The 18,990-nt window shown below is 40.6% G+C and overlaps 1 long non-coding RNA gene across 3 annotated transcripts in view; it reads right to left on the bottom strand.

Moving 5' to 3' along the window:
* Positions 1–6,499: 6,499 nt before the first annotated feature.
* Positions 6,500–18,990, bottom strand: part of LOC106732054 (uncharacterized) — a 260,586-nt gene continuing 248,095 nt past the window's right edge. For all 3 annotated transcript variants that reach the window (XR_012901199.1, XR_012901198.1, XR_012901200.1), the window contains exons 5-6: positions 8,606–8,735; positions 6,500–7,061 (exon numbers count right to left, since the gene is read on the bottom strand). This is a non-coding gene — a long non-coding RNA (uncharacterized LOC106732054). The remainder of the gene's footprint in view (positions 7,062–8,605; positions 8,736–18,990) is intronic.

The raw sequence follows: 18,990 nt of genomic DNA, 5'->3' as shown, positions 1-18,990 counted from the left end.
TGTTGGACTCATCATGAATAATTCTCTGAAAACATCCACGCAATGTGCAGAAGCAGTCAAAAATGCTAACAGAACGTTAGGAACCATTAGGAAAGGGATAGAAAATATTAAAAAAACACCATATAAATTCATGGCCTGCCCACACCTTGAATACTGTGTGAAGTTCTGGTCTCCCCTTCTCAAAAAAGAGATATTAGAACTGGAAAAGGGACAGAGAAGGGCAATGAAAATGACTGGGCCAGATTCCGTATGAGGAGAAATTAAAATGACTGGGATTGTTCAGCTTACAGAAGAGACTTCTAAGGGGAGGATATGAAGAAGACTATAAAATCATGAATGGCATGGAGAAAGTAATAGGAAAGTATTATTTACCCCCTCACGTAACACAAGAGGTCAGGGTCACCCAATTAAATGAACAGGCAGCATTTAACAGAAGGACGTACTTCTTCACAGAACACATAGTCCACCTGTAGGACTCATTGCCAGGCATGTTGTGAAGGCCAAAAAGTATAACTGGGTTCAAAAAGACTTAGATATGTTCACACAGGACAAAGTACATCAATGGTAATTAGCCAAGATGGTCAGGGATACAACGCCATACTTTGGGTGTCCATAAATCTTGAACTATCAAAAGGTGGGAGTGGACAACAGGAAATAGTTCACTTGATCATTTGGCATTCCCTCTGGAGCATCTGGCACTGTGCACTTGCAGAAACAGGATACTGGGCTAGAAGGATTATTGGTCTGCCCCAGTATGCCTGCTCTAATGTAAGCACAGGTATAAATATTTGCAAGATTAGGAGGTTAGCAATAATACTACTTGAAGTCACTACCCTTTGAGGTAAACCCGATGGCTTAGCGCAGTCTCTCTCTCAATTGGATGTTCTGACAAGGCACCAAGAGGTGCCAGATATTGAAAAATTTATTACAGTCTAAACCAAACACTGTCTACTGCCTGTACATACCCTTTCATGGTCAAGTATTTTTGTCAATCTTTTGGGGAAAATCCCTGATAAATTATGTGGATTTAGTTTTATCAATGCTATATTTTTTACACTTTTTGCATTAAATTTTAGAGGGATTGTAAAAAGAAGTGATTTAAAGAAGGGGTCCCCAAAGTGGCATTGTTGAGCTGCACTGACCAGGTAGATAGGACACAGCCCTAGGACTCAGGAAACCTGGATTTCTGTCCTGTCTTTGCCACATATTTCCTGTGTGACTTTATGCTGAGCAAGACATTTAACCTCCTCTGTGCCTCAGTTCCCACTTGTAAAATCATGGCTAAGACCTCCTTCTTCCCACAGATGTTGTGGGGAGAAAATCTGTCAGGCTATGTCTGGACTATATCCCTCTTTTGAAAGGGATGAGCCAGATCGAAAGTGCAAATGAAACGGGGATGTAAATATCCCGCGAGTCATTTGCATATTTGCGTCAGGTCACTGTTTTGATAACGAGAATTTCAAAAGTGAATCCACAGTCTAGACATGGTTCTTTCGAAAAACAAAACAAAAACCCTTTTTTGAAAGAACCCGTACTGGTTTTTTCAGGAGTATGGGTTCTTTCGAAAAAGGGTTTTTTTTTTCTGAAAGAACCACATATAGACTGTGGTTTCACTTTCGAAATACCCTTTTTCAAAACAGTGATCTGATGAGAATATTGAAATGAAGTGTGGGATATTTAAATCCATGCTTCATTTGCCCTTTCGATCTGGCTCATTTACATCCCTCTTTTAAAAGAGGGATGTAGTCTAGACGAGCCCTCAATGACTGTGAGGTGGGGATAACTTCTAGATAAATAGACAATCCAAGCTGCCCATCTGAAAAACAAACATTGCTCTTAAAGATGCATCTCATTTTGGATTTAGAATATTCTAAGAATGTGCTATTAGACTGACACATGAAATAAAACCTAGATCTATGAATGCAGTATTTTAAATAGCCAACTGATCCTTTTCATATGGTGTTAGGAGCTATATACTGTCCACAGAAAATTGTAGGTACTCTTATACAAAAAGTACAGGCAACTTTCTGTTCCCCTCTATCTGAATTAGAAGCAATACCTCTAAACACCGTGAGGAGATGGGGAAATACTAGCATATAGGTGGGGAACTGAGGCGTATCAATTAAATTACTTGTCCAAATTCACAGTCTGTGGGAAGGCAGGAAATTGAAAACAGATCTCCTAAGACTCAGTCCATTTCCAGAACCACAAGACTATCAAGTTTTGCCCAGTATCTTGAGCCAGGCATAGATGAAAATTCTGCAGTTCACTGAGAACAGGATCACTTGCCTTCTAGAGCTCCAACCACCCTACAGAAGACAGAGAAGCAATTTAGGCATGGCTTTACCCCTTAAGGAATGGTGCTGGATTAAACCATTGCAACAGGTTACCCAGGAATATGGTAAAATTCTGGGTGAGTTTCTCTGGTCTGGTACAATAGAAGTGGGACTAGATGGTTGAAATAGTTACTAATGGACTTAAAATCCATACAACTTATTAAATCAAAAGGGGGAAGGAAGTAAAACAAGCAAGTTCTGCATGACTTTCTGTGCAAATGGCATAATGGGTTTCCAGGGCTTTTCTCTCCATGCCTCCATGTCAAATTTATTCCGCTTGTAAATAAAAAGACTGGATTCTCTTTTTTTTAAATTGCCAACCCTGAAGACCCAACCTGAGATGTGAAAGTGAAACAGGGCTTTTTTTTTTTTGTTTCAGAGTCTGTTCATGGTCCCACTTATTCCACTCCTAACTGGAGTAAAATCCACAACTAGCAGCTGTAGCTTCGTCTTCTATGCAAGGCCAAACCTTGCTTGCCTTATGCATGAGCAAAGAGGAATTATTTATGTGAAATGAAAAGGATTTCGCATACCCAGTGTAAAAGTTTTCTAACTAGGTAAGCATTTTTTAACATAATCCCCTTTCTGCACACACTTTAAAATATGGTCTGCATAAGAAGCTAGCAACCAGTACGAGCTTAGCAAAAACATACAAGTGACGCTAATGTGCAGGCCACTGAGCTCCCACTGGTCGCTACAGTTCCTCCCAGGATGAAGTTTCCTCCTTTCCACAAGTTTAAAGAGTTTCATAGAAGTTTTGAAGATGAAAATTGCCTCTGGAATGGCAATAGCTATACCCAGACCTGCCCCATGTTACCCCAGTGCAAGTGTGGGTTTAATTAATTGCAGCCCAGTGAGAAGATAAAGGGCACTTTAGATACCCAGAAATACCTGTGCTATTTGACTTTTCCCCTTACTTTCTGATTGGCTTTTTTTCCATGACAACCCCATGAGTTCTCCTAAACACTTCATAATAAAGCAGCCCCATCTACAGTGCATTGCTATACTCCTACTGCCTCTTTCCTCACAAAGCACCTGAGGTAAGGGATAATAGCTCATTACACCATAGGCTAATCCTCAGAAATAATCAGTTGGCTGGACTGGTCGATTAAGAATTCCTTGCCCTTGTAGTAGATACACAGTATATATCTTGGAATTTCAGAAGCTTGTTGTTCAGTGATAATAAGTAGTTCTAACAGCAGTGATTAGCATGGTGCAGCTCATGGGAGATTAGAATTAGTGCGTCTTATAGGTCAACATAAGGCCCTGAAAGAAGTGGAGTGGCTTGTATGGCTAGTAAATTAAGAACAGCAAAGTTTTCCTGCCACCAAAACATTTTGGATGTGTCTACATTGGCGTGATCTTGTGCCAAAGCAGCCACTTTTGCGCAAAAACATGCTGCCTGTCTACACTGGCGGGGAGTTCTTGCGCAAGAATACTGACATTCTAATGTGTGAAATCAGTGCTTCTTGCGCAAGAACTATGATGCTTCCACTCAGGAATAAGCCCTCTTGTGCAAGAGGCCAGTGTAGACAGGCAACATGAATTTCTTGCGCAAGAAAGCCTGATGGCTAAAATGGCCATCGGAGCTTTCTTGCACAAGAGATCATCTACACTGGCACAGATGCTCTTGCACAAAAGCACATCTCTTGTGCAAAGGCATGTGCCAGTGTAGACGCTCTCTTGAGAAAATACTTTAACGCAAGAACACAAAGAGTATTTGTGCAAGATCATGCCAATGTAGACACAGCCTTTCCCTCTGTTGTTTAGAGTTATTTACTTACACGTAACCTCCTTTGATAATGTCAAAATGTTTCATTTCCACTTAATTGTTTTGTTTTATTTTGTTTTAATTTTATATTATAATTTAGTATTACATTATATTTATGTGTTTAGTACTATTTCCACATTATTGAAACAGAATGTTTCAATATTTCTGAAATTAGGGTTGTGTTATTGTTTTAAAAATATCCATTCTGTGAAAAAATTCTAGAGTTCGACTTTTCATTTTCACGCAAAACTGAAAAAAACTGTAAAACATTAGAAAAACTTAAAAAAACAGCCAATAGTCTAGTAGCACCTTAAAGATTAATAAAACATGTAGATGGTATCATGTGCTTTCGTAGGCATAACCCACTTCTTCAGATGACTGGAATATTAAAAGTACAGATCCAAGAATAAATAAGGGAAGGGGGGGAAAGATGGGGAAAAAAGGAGAAAAAAGACAGTGAATAGATTGTTCAAGTCATTACAAGAGCCTGATAAAACAATTAGCACCTCCATTTTTTGTTTAGTGATAGAGATGCAGCCATGTTAGTCTGGTCTAGCTGAAACAAAAGACAGGACTATGCAGCACTTTAAAGACTAACAAGATGGTTTATTAGGTGATGAGCTTTTGTGGGCCAGGCCCACTTCCTCAGATCGGTTTGTGGAAGAAAATTGGCTCAACCATATATACCAAAGTGATACAATCAAAAAAAAGTGAACACATATAAAACTGACAAATCAGATTTTGGAACAGAGGGAGAGGGTGGGTCGTCTATAGCCAAGCCCTTAGATACAATCGCATCTGCTCTAATCCCACTGACAGAAACCAGAAACTTCAGGATCTCTACCAAGCATTTATAAACCTCAATTACCCACCCAGAGAAATAATAAAAAAAATTGAAAGAGCCAGACGAATACCCAGAAACCATCTACTTCAAGACAGACCCAAGAAAACCTACAATAGAACAGCACTTGTCATCACCTATAGCCCCCAACTTAAACCCGTCCAACGCATTATCAGTAAACTACAACCTATACTGGAACAGGATACTACCCTCCGAGAGGTTCAGGGAGACAGACCCATTGTCTCCTATAGACAATTGCCTAACCTCAGGATGATTCTTACCAACAACCACAGGACATACCACACTAATACCAACCCTGGAACTTTCCCTTGCAACAAACCCCGGTGCCAGCTTTTTTCACATATTTACTCTGCTGACACCATGATTGGACCTAACCATGCCAGTTACAAGATCAAAAACACATATTCCTGTTCATCCAGAAATATAATTTATGCCATCATGTGCCTAAAGTGTCCGTCTGCTATGTACATTGGACAAACTTCTCAGACACTTCGCCAAAGAATCAATGCACATAAAACAGATATCACGCTCTTTCACAGACAGACAGCTGTTGCTTGCCATTTTAACCAGACTGACCATTCTCTCAATGACCTTAAAACATGCATATTGCTTCAAAGGGTATGTCTACACTACCCCGCTAGTTCGAACTAGCGGGGTAATGTATGCACACCGAACTTGCTAATGAAGCCCGGGATTTGAATTTCCCGGGCTTCATTAGCATAAAGCCGGCTCCGCCATTTTTAAAAGCCGGCTAGTGCGAACCCCGTGCCGCGCGGCTACACGCGGCACGGGCTAGATAGTTCGAACTACGTAGTTATTCCGAACTATCTGTACGCCTCGTATGGAATGAACAGGGATATCAGCTAGCTCGCACACTACCTTCCACATCTTAATGACTTAACCAACCAACCAAACAATGGAGGTGCTAATTGTTCTTATCAGCCTCTTGTAATTACTTGAACAATCTATTCACTGTATTTTTTCTTCTTCTTTTCCTCCTTTCTGCCCCCCACCACTTCCCTTATTTATTCTTGGACCTGGACTTTTAATACTTCAGTCATCTGAAGAAGTGGATTATGCCCATGAAAGCTCATGATACCATCTATGGCTACGTCTAGACTGGCATGATTTTCCGCAAATGCTTTTAACGGAAAAGTTTTCCGTTAAAAGCATTTGCGGAAAAGAGCATCTAGATTGGCAAGGACGCTTTTCCGCAAAAAAGCCCCGATCACCATTTTCGCGATTGGGGCTTTTTTGCGCAAAATAAATCTGAGCTGTCTACACTGGCCCTTTTGCGCAAAAACTTTGCGCAAATTGTCTTTTGCCGAACTGGAGCAGCATAGTATTTCCACAAGAAGCACTGATTTCAGACAGTAGGAAGTCAGTGTTCTTGCGGAAATTCAAGCGGCCAGTGTAGACAGCTGGCAAGTTTTTCTGCAAAAGCAACTGCTTTTGCAGAAAAACTTGCCAGTCTAGATACACCCTACATGTTTTGTTAGTCTTTAAGATGCTATTACACTATTGGTTGTTTTTAAAGTTTTTCTAGATACAGACTAACTCGGCTACTCCTCTGAAGCTGTAAAACATTAATATTTCCCACAGAAGGGCAATTCTATTTTCTGGCCAGCTTTCCATAGGTAGTTTTGATGAGTAAAAACCTACTCCATAGCATAGCTCATTCTCCAGACAGTACAGAATTGTGTAATTTGAGTTCTCTTGAATGCATAATGGCAGAGTTATGATGACTAGAGAGGTAAGTCTTTAATTTACTTTGTTCAATATGCATCATGCATGATGACCTTAACCATAAAGCATCAGATTTCAGAGACTTCTCTTTTTAAATAGGTCAATATTTTTTTATTAGATTCTACAGGACATGGTGATGTACTGGGCATAAAAGCATCCTATGTCAACAGGCTTTTAACATCTCCTGGTGCTACTCCTTAGGTAGTGGTGTCTCTGTATTGCCCTCAACACAAAGCAATGCTTAAGTGCCACAACTGTGAAATAAAGTAGAGCTCAGCATGAACATTGCCTGTAGAATCAGTCTCCAGGAGTTGGTGTGATTCTTAATGCTTTAGACCATGTTATCCTGATGGAAGGCAAAAGAGAAGACAAAGACAAAAAAAGCGCATTAGAATGAGCTAATTAAAACCACTGATAGGAAAGAGCTCTCTGAAGCCTGTGTGGTGAATGACCGGCAGGTGCCTTTATTATTTAAAGGACCGGTGACATGCTACATAGAAAATTGCAGGATAGCAAATTTAATTTCAGCTGCAAGGGAAGTCTTAATAGTGATCCAGGGAAGATGAGTGGGAGGACTGCTTAGGGAGGCACAGTCTGACAGCTTGATATATTGTTAGGACAGTTTCAGGAGAGGTAGGCTGGGCTTCTCCCAGTCTTAATGATCTTCTTTAAGAGAAGACGAGGGGAAAGAACAAAATATATGATTAGATTTTTTAAAAATAGTTGAATTAATCTAAAGGTCTAATAGATGTTACTGCAAAGATCTAGCGAATCTGATTCAAACCACACTGGAACATTCATTTCAGTGGAAATATTCCTGATTTATGCTCGTGCTATACCAAGAGGCAGAATTGAACCTGGGACCTTTAGAGCGCAAGCCTCTACTGCATGAGCTAAAAGCCAGCTCTAAGCTAAGGCTGTAGAGTACACTTATTCTCTCTGTGAGTCATCTCAGTGCCACAAGCAGTGTTCCCTCTAAGATTTTCCATCCATGAGTGGAGTGAATTTTATCATGTGCACCAATATTGAGGTCATGTGCACTTTTTCAGATGTGCGCCATCATGGCACCCAAGTTATTAACAAATATATAGCGAGAGATAGAGAGAGAGAGAGAGAGAGAGAGAGATTTTAAAATGTAATGGAAAAAAAGAATACTAAAACAAGAGATAATTAACAAGATGCATGACTTTAAGTGTTTATTTAATATGAAGTCAAAGAAAAAGAAAATTAATACTGCAACATTTTAAGTAGCCAACTTCCTCTGTTTATAGCCCTCTCCCAGACCTTGCCCCAGCTGGACTAGATGATCTCTGAGGCTCCCTTGCAGTCTGATGATTATTGTAGGAATAGTATCATGTGATGGAAAGGAAACATAATACACAAAACCTGATATAAGAGCTTGGGGTATCTCCACACAACCATGGTGGGCATGGTGTGTATGAGAGAGAAAGCCAAAAAGGGCAAAATAAATATTTTAAATCTAGCTATAGGCTATGTATGGAGGAAAGGAATATGGAGTGTAAAATCAATAACTGGTCAAATAAATCAACACTTTCTCTAGTGGAAGTGGTAATATGTTTCACTTTTAATGTTTGTAACTGCGAGTCTGTAATTTAAAATAAATAAGTGATTGCGGTGGGAATGGAGGAGGTATAATTTACTGGTCTGGATTTGTAATTATTTTTGCATTGCTCTTTTTAACTGATGGTGAAAGTGCTTAGAACCTAGGCTAGAATCTCATCTGCATGTTTAGTTAAATCCAAAGAAAGAAATAGCATGTCACGGTAATTAAGCTACGGCAAGTTATATATGTAACCTCTGGAAACATCTTAAAATGAGCATATAGGTTGATGTAAAATGTTAAAGAGACAAGGTCTTTATGTTTCACACCTGTGTTACGTGAGAGCAGAGGAAACACCTTCAGGAAATCAGCCAACCAGAACTGCCAGGTGAGGTCCTCTTGTTCATATTTGCAGGCAATGAAGCAACTGTGACTTGGGGATGAGAGAGCTGGAGGATTCTGAAGAGAGAGTAAAAAAGAAATGGAGAAAATTTTTAAGATGCAAACTGGAACAACAGAAGTGGTTATGTGTCCTCATTTGACTTCTGTGAATTACGGTAAAAGCTGATCATTTTCTAAACCTCAGAGTACAGTTGGAGCCATATGTATGGTAATTGGAGGACCCGACTGCTCCTGAACACAGGCTGGTGTGTTCTACACAAAGAGGAACTCTGATTATTATTTTTACCTCTTTCACCCTGAGAGCCAGATTTAACATGCATCAGTCCTTGCACTCACTTTCCCTAATTACAGACTGTGTGTCTGCTACCTAGTCAAAACGGGTCATTGTAACCTTGCTAACCTCAAGCAGTGCAATTAAGCTGCCCTAAGCTGTCTTAGTTGTTCAGAATGGCATTATCTGTCATGGGAGTCAGAGCGTTCTGGTTCCCAATTCTACTGTCACTGAAATCAATTGGAGCTTTGCCATTGACTTTCATGGCAATAGGATTGCATAAGTTAGATCAGATTTTGGCAGGTGAAAAGCTTCTTGGTTCAATTTCCTATGCATTAGTATTGGAACTATTTACTATGCAATGCCTACTAAAGAAGCAATATCGAGAAACCATTATGTGTGAGGCACACTGAATAAAAAATGAGTGACATTTCCTCTGAGATAAGAGAATATGTACCAAGCATCACCATGTGCACTAAACACAAATGAGTTATTAACTCCATAAAAATAGGGATTCATATATGGAAATTACCACTGTACCTTAAAGTATGTGGACTACTCTGAAAAGAGTCCTGGCAAAGGCAGCATGGCTTCCATATTCCTTATCTCCCAAAGGATTCATTTAATTATCATGCCTGCAGACATAGCCAGAAATGTATGAGAGAAGAGTGGACTTTTATTTCTCATACTTCAGTTATAAAGGCCCCCAGTGATAGCTGTGCAACACCACTTAGAACTTAGGGTGTGTATAGACTACATGACTCCGTCGACGGAGCCATGTAGATGAGTTTACTAGACATAGGAAAATGAAGCGGCAATTTAAATAATCGACACTTCATTTACATCAAAATGGCCACCGCACTGTGCCGATCAGCTATTTGGCAGCACAGCGGGGCAGTCTGGATGCACCGCAGATAACAAGGGAAGCCTTTGTCGACCTTGTGAAATGAGGTTTACCAGAGCGGTCGACAAAGGCTTCCCTTGTCGACCGTGGTGCATCCAGACTGCCCTGCTGTGCCGCCAAACAGCTGATCGGCACAGTGCGGTGGCCATTTTGATGTAAATGAAGTGTCGATTATTTAAATCGCCGCTTCATTTTCCTATGTCTAGTAAACTCATCTACATGACTCCGTCGACAGAGCCATGTAGTCTAGCCATACCCTTAGTAAACTCACACGGATGGTGATGCACAGGGCTCAACAATTAAGGCAATCTACTTGCTCGTGGCAAGTAGATTTTAGCCCAGCACAGCGCCGCAGCATGATCAGCACATGCGCGGTCTGCGCATGTGCAGCGTGTCAAATCGTGCGGCTGGCGAGAGGGGCTTGTCAAGCCCTGGTGATGCACAACAAGGAATAGACTCCAACTCAGTGAATTTTAGCTATGCCAGCTCTGTTGGGCTAACAGGAGTGCAAAGGAGGAGAGATATCTTTGTCACTGAGGTCAGCAGATCCTACCGAGAGTTCATCTGTTAAGGAAGAAAGTGACATTTCATAGAATCATAGAACACTAGAACTGGAAGGGGCCTCAAGAGGTCATCGAGTCCAGTCCCCTGCCCTCACAGCAGGACCAAACACCATCTAGATCATCCCTGATAGATGTCTATCTAATCTGCTTTTAAATATTTCCAGCAATGGAGATTCTACAACCTGACCATTAGGAACCTTTTCCTAATGTCCAGCCTAAACCTCCCTTGCTGCAATTTAAGCCTGTTGCTTCTTGTCCTATCCTCAGAGGTTAATGAGAACAATTTTTCTCCCTTCTCCTTGTAAAAAAGGCATGACCAGAAAGTGCACCTGAGGCTCTAAACTTTGAACTATGGAGTTTGTTTTTAGACACTGCTTTTTTAGTGTAAAATAGAACTATCATTTCTGATAGAGTGGTATTATATGTTCATTGAGTTTATTCTCTTGAAGCAGACTAACTATATTATCTGTTCAATGTAGTAAACATTTCAAAATAGTATATATATTCTCCAAAACCAGAATTTCAAAACTTTTGTTTGCTACAGAAAAGAAATGAGCATTCAGTAAATTATGAAATTAAAATGCATTAGCAAACAAATAGAGGCCAAACTGTTTTAAGATGGTTGGAACTTAACTTAATTTACAAGTTTGATTCCTATCACAGAGGTATGAATAAAGACATTGGCTGACTAGTACACTGCCTTCCACTTCCTAATGCCTTAACCAACTAAACAATGGTACTTTGTACCTTCTCTAATTGTTCTTATCAGCTTCTCATAACTTGAACACTCTAATTCACTATTTTCCCTTCTTCCCCCCCTCCCCCCGCTCCACCCACCTTCCCCTATATATTCTTGGATGTGGACTTTTAATACTCCATTCATCTGAAGAAGTGGGTTGTGCCCGCAAAAGCTCATGATACCATCTACATGTTTTGTTAGTCTTTAAGGTGCAGCTAGACTATTCATAGTTTTTTTTTAAGTTTTTCCAGTTACAGACTAACTCAGCTACCCTTCTGAAGTTTTTGTTTTAACATAGGTCCTAAATTCATTTGATCTTAGTGCCTGATTCATTAAGATACTTAGGCACATGCTTAACTTTAAGCATGTAACCTAGTCCTATTGAATTCAAATGACGCATGTGCTTAAGTGCCATGCTGAGCTAGAGTCCTAATGGACAGTCCATCACTGTAATTTTTCCCTACAAAGAAACTAGAATTTTAAAATTTCAGAAGTCAAGAATTTTGGAATGGGTATTTCCCTGGGTTTTTGTGCTGCACTGATGGGTAAGTGTCTCTGAACATTATTAATCAGAAACTATTTAATTGATAAAAGAGCAGTTTTCTTTCTGCCACTGCCTCAAACATATCTCAGTTTTATAGACTTCATAAAAAGAGAGGAATGAAGATGCACAAACAGTAGTTAAGTTTAATGTCAGTAAAAACCATACACCTGAATATATTCCTTGAAGAAATTTGATGCATACTTGGTTTAATTTATTTTCCTCTAAAACTAACCTCAGTGTAATAGCTATTAATTAGCAATGTTGATGCAACGTACAACTGAGGTGATGTATGGTTCATTATCTTGGCTGTTTTTTAAAGAAAGCTTGCTGCTATGTTGTAAAATAAATGCCATTTCAACTTCAAACTTTGGGTGTCAAGTAGTAAAACTTGTTCCATATAAAATGTTATTGCTCTTTAAAAAAAGAAAAAGAAAAGAAAGATCTTTGCAGTCTGTTGAGCTGAGATTTCAGTTACCCGAGGATGCTTCTGTACTTCTGAAATTGTCAGCTTGCAACATTCTTTGATTGGACTTTTTTTTTTTGCTGACAAAAGCAGGATATTTAATTCTTGCAAGAGGGAAAGAGGATTTCCTCTGACAATAACTATGGTTTCGTACTTTCATCTAAGAGTGTCAATATATTGCATAAATACTCATGGCATAAGCCTCACAATTTTTTCAGCATTTTGAATGGCCAAAAAATTGTTTTCAGGTCCAGGCAAGATGATTCTTGTCATTTTTTTGGAACTGACAAATTTGTTATTTACACAGTTCTATTCATATTAATATTTATTTTATTCTAAAATACTTTACCAATAGCACTGAAACCTGGCTCTTTCCCAAAATAAAACCAGTTTTCAAATCTGGCACTAATAGTCTTACATAGACTCCATATGTTTGTTTCTAAATACAGATTTAAGTTCTTACTTTAGTCACTCAGGTGTGTTAGCTGGGACCTTTGTTGTGAAAGGAGAGGCAGACTTTTCCCCATACCTAGCAAGAAAAGTGTGTTAATGCCGCAATCTCCTGACCAGGCTGCTAGGGGTTGTGAAGTAGGAGAGTTAAATGGGCTGGCCATGGACAGGTCACTTCTTCCTCCCAGGACACTATAAAACATGCCTGTGCTAAGCTTGGGGGCCTAAGTCTGGCAGAAAAAATAATTCAGGAAGAAGGTTGGAACTGAAGAATTTCCTGGACTTTTTGGGGGGGGGGGTGTTTTGTTTTTCTTCCTTGTAGGACATTAAATATTTCCTCCTATAGAGGCTGGAAAAACATTACTTGGTTGCTAGGCGTTGCAGAGCAACTGAAAGAAAGATTAAAGCACAGAGAATTACTTCCCTGGGATTTAGTTTAGAAGTTACAGTGTATGTGGGTAGTACATGTACTCAGCATGGAGAAGTACAACAAACCCACAAATAAATTTTAAAAGCCCAAACCCTGACTGCATCAGACTAAATATTTGCCTAACATCCCCATTGGTAAGCCAGTGAGACCTCAGCACAAGTTGGGACCATTGTCACTGCTAAGATGAACTTCTACAAACAATTATAAAGAATAAGAATTGGATTAAGATAAAAAAGTCCAGGCAAATATTTTCTTTTCAATAGGTTGAAATAATAGTTTAAAAAAATCCATTGAAGTGAGGTTGTCTTTATGTCCCCCTGGTTTTATCATATTGGTAATTAATCTCTGGACAGCATAATGGAGTTAGTTTATAACCCAAGATTGTCCTCGGAATGCTTAATACAGAGCCAGCTAGCCATCATCCTCTGCCTGAGCAGTGCGTGTAAGATACATGCCACGGTGCCAGCATATTATAATTATATATTATTGGAATGGGGTCCAAACCATTTGAGTGCATAAATTGAAAACTCATTCTGAAGAATTGCATTGCTTCCCTAACTTAAGTAAATGGTAAAAACAGCCAAGCCGTTCAGGAGACTTATCTCTGGAAATGAATGTAATAATGTACCTCATGCTGTGTACGGCAGACTTTAGTCCTGATGGATGCTGTTCAGTTGATATTAAACTCTGATTTGCAGAGTAGGTTATTCCGTGAGGAAGGAAAGTCGCTTGCCAAAGCTGGCAATACGAGTGCACAGCAATTAACAATGTGCCAAATCATTTGGTAATAACTCAGGCAGTCAGCAAATATGGCCACCAGCTGGACTAAAAATATTGTGAAAACAGTTTATGAACCCCTCTAAATTTAAAGGGGAACTCTATATAATCTCTGGTCTTATAACCACATCTTTTCTTCAAGCTGTCTCTTAAAAACCAATGGCCCTCAGGTGAGTTGAGAGCTATTCTAACAGCTCTTCTGTTTCTAACAGGGAAAGGGGATCATCAATCCCAGCTACTGCAGGCATTCCAGGTAGGGCTGACTAGAAAACAAGGCTCCCTTTTCATGAAAAAGTTTGAGGTTTTGAAATTAGTTCACATTCCACAGTGAACTGTTTGTGGGAAAATGAAAGAGATCTGCAATGCTGATAGCCCCATGGTTAACACTTTTACCTCAGAGGAGGAATCCTGAGGAATCCTTGAGTGAATCCTGGCTCCACATCATGGAGAACAGGGACTTGATCCTGGACCTCTGGCTATTTTGCTTTGGATCTCTCATGTGTTGACCAGAGATTACAGTCTGAGCTTGAAAGTGTAGTTGAAACTGATACTTCTTAATGAAAAGTTTCAGTTTTGATGAAATTGGCATTTTTTTCAGTGAAAAAAAATCAGTTTATTTCTGTCACCATGGGAACAGCATAATCAGATAAGGTCCAATCCTGCACTCCCTTAACTCTTTTTTTCTTTTAATTTTTACTTGAGCAAATCTCTTATTAATTTCACTGAGATTTTTGTTTGTGTAAGGACTTTGGGATTTAGCTCATGCAGTGTAACCTTAATGCCACTATGCATTCTGTGCCGCCCTATGTTTTTCCCACTATATCTCTGGGCATTCCAGTATGAGCTAGACACAGGCCAATTTCACATCCCTCATGTAGTCTGAGAGTCGTGTAGTAAAGTCAGGAGAACAAGCGTCAGTAGAAGATTCACTCCTCAGAACTCTTCTTGGCCATAATGGCCTTCAAAAAACTCGGCACCAATTAAGTTGCTGGTGTGCGGAGACCACTGCTGATTATGATCTTTTCTTGCACTCTCCTATATTTCTCTATCTATCTGATGCCCCTTCTCTCAAATGAACATTCCTCTTTGTGGGGCAGGGACCGTTTTTTGTTGATTGTACAGCATCAAGCAGTCCCAAGTGCTGCTGCAATAGTAATAATAGAGAAGGAGATTAAACTGGGCTGACAAAAAGATGGTATAGATGCTTGTTTGCAGCAACACCTCGTAAGAGCTGATGCCGCTTCTGCATTACATTTCCCCTGGGAACACTTTCCCTGCTATGAATTTTCCATTTGGTAACAACAGAGCTGCCGCATAAAAACATTTATAGCATTGTGACATCATGTCATGGGGCAGACACTTGACGGGGGTGGCATGGGATTGGGGGGGGGGGACCGAATGAGGGAACATGTAGGAGCATTGTCCCCCAGTCTGCATTTTTCCATTTTTCCTGGGGCTCTTTCCGTCGGGGGCCAGTACTCACAGGGTGCATCTTTCCCCTCCCCTCCTCACAGCCAGCACCAGGCTAAACAATTGCTTAGGGCTCTAAGCAGTTCAAGGGCCCCCCTATCAGTTATTAGTATGTGTTGTGTGTGTATGTGGGGAATACTCCTGCTTAGGACCTGCAATGGGCTATCACTGCTTCTACCCCTCCCAACCCTGGCCCTTCAGCACAGCTCCAGGGTACACAGCCCTGTCCACCTGCTCTGTCTGACAGACCTTGTAGAAAAAGCATGTGTAGGGAGAAGTCTGGACGGAGGATCTGGACTTTGGGGAGGCACCGGGGTCAGGGAACCAGCAGCATGTCATAGCTCCTTTTCTCAGCGTGTGGCTTGCACACGTCAGGGGTGGCCGCTGCTATTTTGCTGTTGGAAGTATCATGTGATATTCTAATTTCTGGGCTTAGTGCCGATCACAGAAGAACTGAGCAGATTTTTCAGGCATTTGCAAACCATAATAGTTGTATCAATGCTTATCCTGCCCACTCCACCAATTGTTTTCTTGATAGAAAACCGGAAACATTTTTTAAAAGCATGTTCTCTAAACCAGGTTTATAATCTCAGCCACTGAAGTACCCACATGTGTGTGTGTGGGGGGGGGGAGGGATCAAAGAAAGCAACTGCCTCAGAGCCCCGTGATTTTAAAAGGCCCGGGGCTGTCAGCCATTGCTGGAGTGCTGCACAGAGTGTTCCGGGTAGCTCTGAGGATTGTGGGGAAGGAGCTGGTGTGCTCTGGGCAGCGCTAAGGGCTGACTGCCTCCAATCCCCACCCCTTCCTCTAGAGGCCTCATCCCTTCCGGAAGGATGCCCCACCCCCCCAGGCCTTGCTCAGGGGCCCAGCGTGGTTTTTGGCTCACCTGCCCACATAATATGTTACAGTGATGCATTGCACACGCTGTTTCTATCACCTCTAAAACAGATTTTTGATCCCATATTTCTTCAGCCCTTCATTTCCGGGAAAACTAGGTCCTAAACCAGAAACAAGAAAAAAATTTGGTTTTCCGCTGTTGAAGTTTGTCATTGCTTCAAATGTTCTAAAGAGGTAAGAGTTGGACTGATGCTGCATCTCCATACAGTGCCTTCCAGCACGAGGCCTTGATCCTTGACTAGCACAGGCAAGACTGTCATGCAAATAAGAATTTTAGCAACTCTTTTCACCTGGGAAAGAAAATCCAGAGATTTCATGTGGGCAATATAGTATAGGAAGGTTTTGACTCTTGCCAGTGAGGAGTTTGCTTGGGCAGTTCTTGGCACATTTTAGAGCAGCACAAAGCCTTCTTCACTTCTGATGCATGTATTTAATGAGCATACTTTTGAAAGTATCCTTCAGTTCATTATAGTGGATACCAGCTTCTTCACTATAGTGTGAGCACCTTGCTAAATTCCTTCTTTTCTTGGAGTCCCCTAGGAACACATCTATACAGAAGGGCAAAAGTTGAATTAAGACTTAAATTCATAACTTCAGTTATGTTGATTGTGTAAGTGAAGTCAAAATAACTTAACTTGGCCTTTGGTGCTGTCTACACAGCAGGAAGTGAAAGGAAGAACACTCTTCCTTTGTGGGTACATCTAGATTGCAAGATTCTTTTGAAAGAAGCTGTTTTGAGAGAGCTCTTTCAAAAATGCTTCTTTCGAAAGAGAGCGTCCACACCTCAAAACTGGATGGAAAAAGCAATCTGCTTTTTTGAAAGACAGCATGCAGACTGCATGGATGATCTTTTGAAAGAAAGCCCTGATTGCTATTCACAGAATGGCCACCATGGCACCTGTGCTTTTTTCGATTGCCTCTTCTTTCGAAAAATGTTCCTGTTCTGCATCCACACATGCCTTTTTTCGAAAGAGCTCTTTCGAAAAAGGCATTCTTCCTTGTAATTTGAGGTTTAGAAGTGTCGAAAAACCCCTGCATTCTTTTGATTTAATTTCGAAGGAACGCGATTGCAGTGTGGATGCAGGTCACGTTTTTTCGAAAAAAGGGCAGTTTTTTTTAAAAAACAATGAAGTCTAGACATGCCCTAACTTCCCTTACTCTTTGTGGAATGAGGGTTACAGGAGTTGGAGTACGAAGTCCTCCATCTTGACATTATTTTGAAATAATGGCTTGAAGTGTAGATGCGCATTTTGTTATTTCAAAATAAAGTCAGTTATTCCAAAATAACGTTGCTGTGTAGATGTACCCCAAGGGAAGACCAACTAAGGCCTTAATGTCTCTGCCCTGTTTGGAACTGTCAGCTGAAAGAAGAAAGTTCTGTGCTAGTAGATGGGAATGGAACAGTGCTTAGCACTGGGATAAAGGTAAACTTATTTTAGTATGATTTTGTTTTCTCAGCTTCTAGAATGGAGATGTGCTCAAGGGGGTGCGGATGGGATGAGAGGACTGTCTGTAAATGTAGAACGGGTTGTGGGATTAGAGATTTAGGAGGAGAAAGTTTACATGTATTCTGAGCACTCCATCTTCTAAAGTTGATTTTATTTACTGGAGAAGATGGAAACTCGCAGTATTTGCATTTATCAAAATGCTGACTCTGCCACCGTACTGCACTCTGTCTTTATAGCTATCCACAACTCTTGGCTGTCTTTGGATCTTATTAGAGTGGCAGAAGAATTCTGCCCTGCTGAATGATTTTTTTTCAGTTGCAAGTGATTCTGTTACAACAGGAAATGCTGAATGTGATGGGTGTTTGAAGCGAAAAGCTGACTTAAATGCAGGAGTAACTCCATGGACATCAATGAACATACACCAATGAGAAGATCAGAATTGGGCCCGGAATGTTGAAACTACTATTTTTATAGTCCACTTTCATTTTAAAGCCTAAATATTCACTCTATTCTGGGACACGGTGAAATGAATGTAATAAGAGTTTTGCTGATTTATAAGATCCCTGGCTCGGTGGAAGCACTTTTCTTATGGCACTATAAATCCACGCATACATGTAGTGATGCCGTTGCCAGGAGATCAGCTCTAGAAATAGCAGGGAAAGTATGAGTTTCAATGTCATGCACCATTCCATACTGGGATAATATTTTGAAAAATAATTTGAAGTAGTAGATGAAAGGTGATTTTGATAAATTGCTGGTATTTTATGCGTTTGATGCAAAACATACATAACTGGAGAAGCACTGGGATCCCAAGTGTATGTGAAAGAATGAACTGGGTCCTTGCATTTCTGTGGTGATAGACACAATTTCTCTTTCATTGCTTAACTTACAGGAGCAGATGTTGCTCCCAACAGAATCACAAACTCCTTCCCTCCCTCTTTTTTTTCCTGCAGAGAAGTCACAGTGTGCTTTTTTACTGAGAACTCGATGCAAGGCCCTCTATAGTTTTTGATTTGACACAACTCATAGAGGTAAAACCCAGAAAGAGGGTGGGGTATAGAGTTGGCCTTGGTTAGCTACATGGAGGTAAATTCAATAGGAGTTTAGCTCTACATAGTTCTCACTTGAGAACATACAGCTTCTTTTACACTGAAGACAATACCATGTGCTGGCCCTTTAAGGGCAAAACCCCAGCCCTGAGTGAGGGCTGAGAGTGAAGCCCTGGCTAAGGCAGTTCTTGCTAATGAGGGCTCAGCTGCGGGCAGAGTTGGCTTTAGGAAGTGCAGGGCCCAATTTGAACAGTTTCGACTGGGCCCCGGCAGCCAGGATTTTTTGTTGAGCAAAAAAACAAAAACA

Source organism: Pelodiscus sinensis, chromosome 2 (genome assembly GCF_049634645.1).
Source record: "Pelodiscus sinensis isolate JC-2024 chromosome 2, ASM4963464v1, whole genome shotgun sequence".
Classification (NCBI taxonomy): domain Eukaryota; kingdom Metazoa; phylum Chordata; order Testudines; family Trionychidae; genus Pelodiscus; species Pelodiscus sinensis.
The sequence above is the reverse complement of the archived record's forward strand: the minus strand, read 5'-3'. Positions and strand labels throughout refer to the sequence as shown.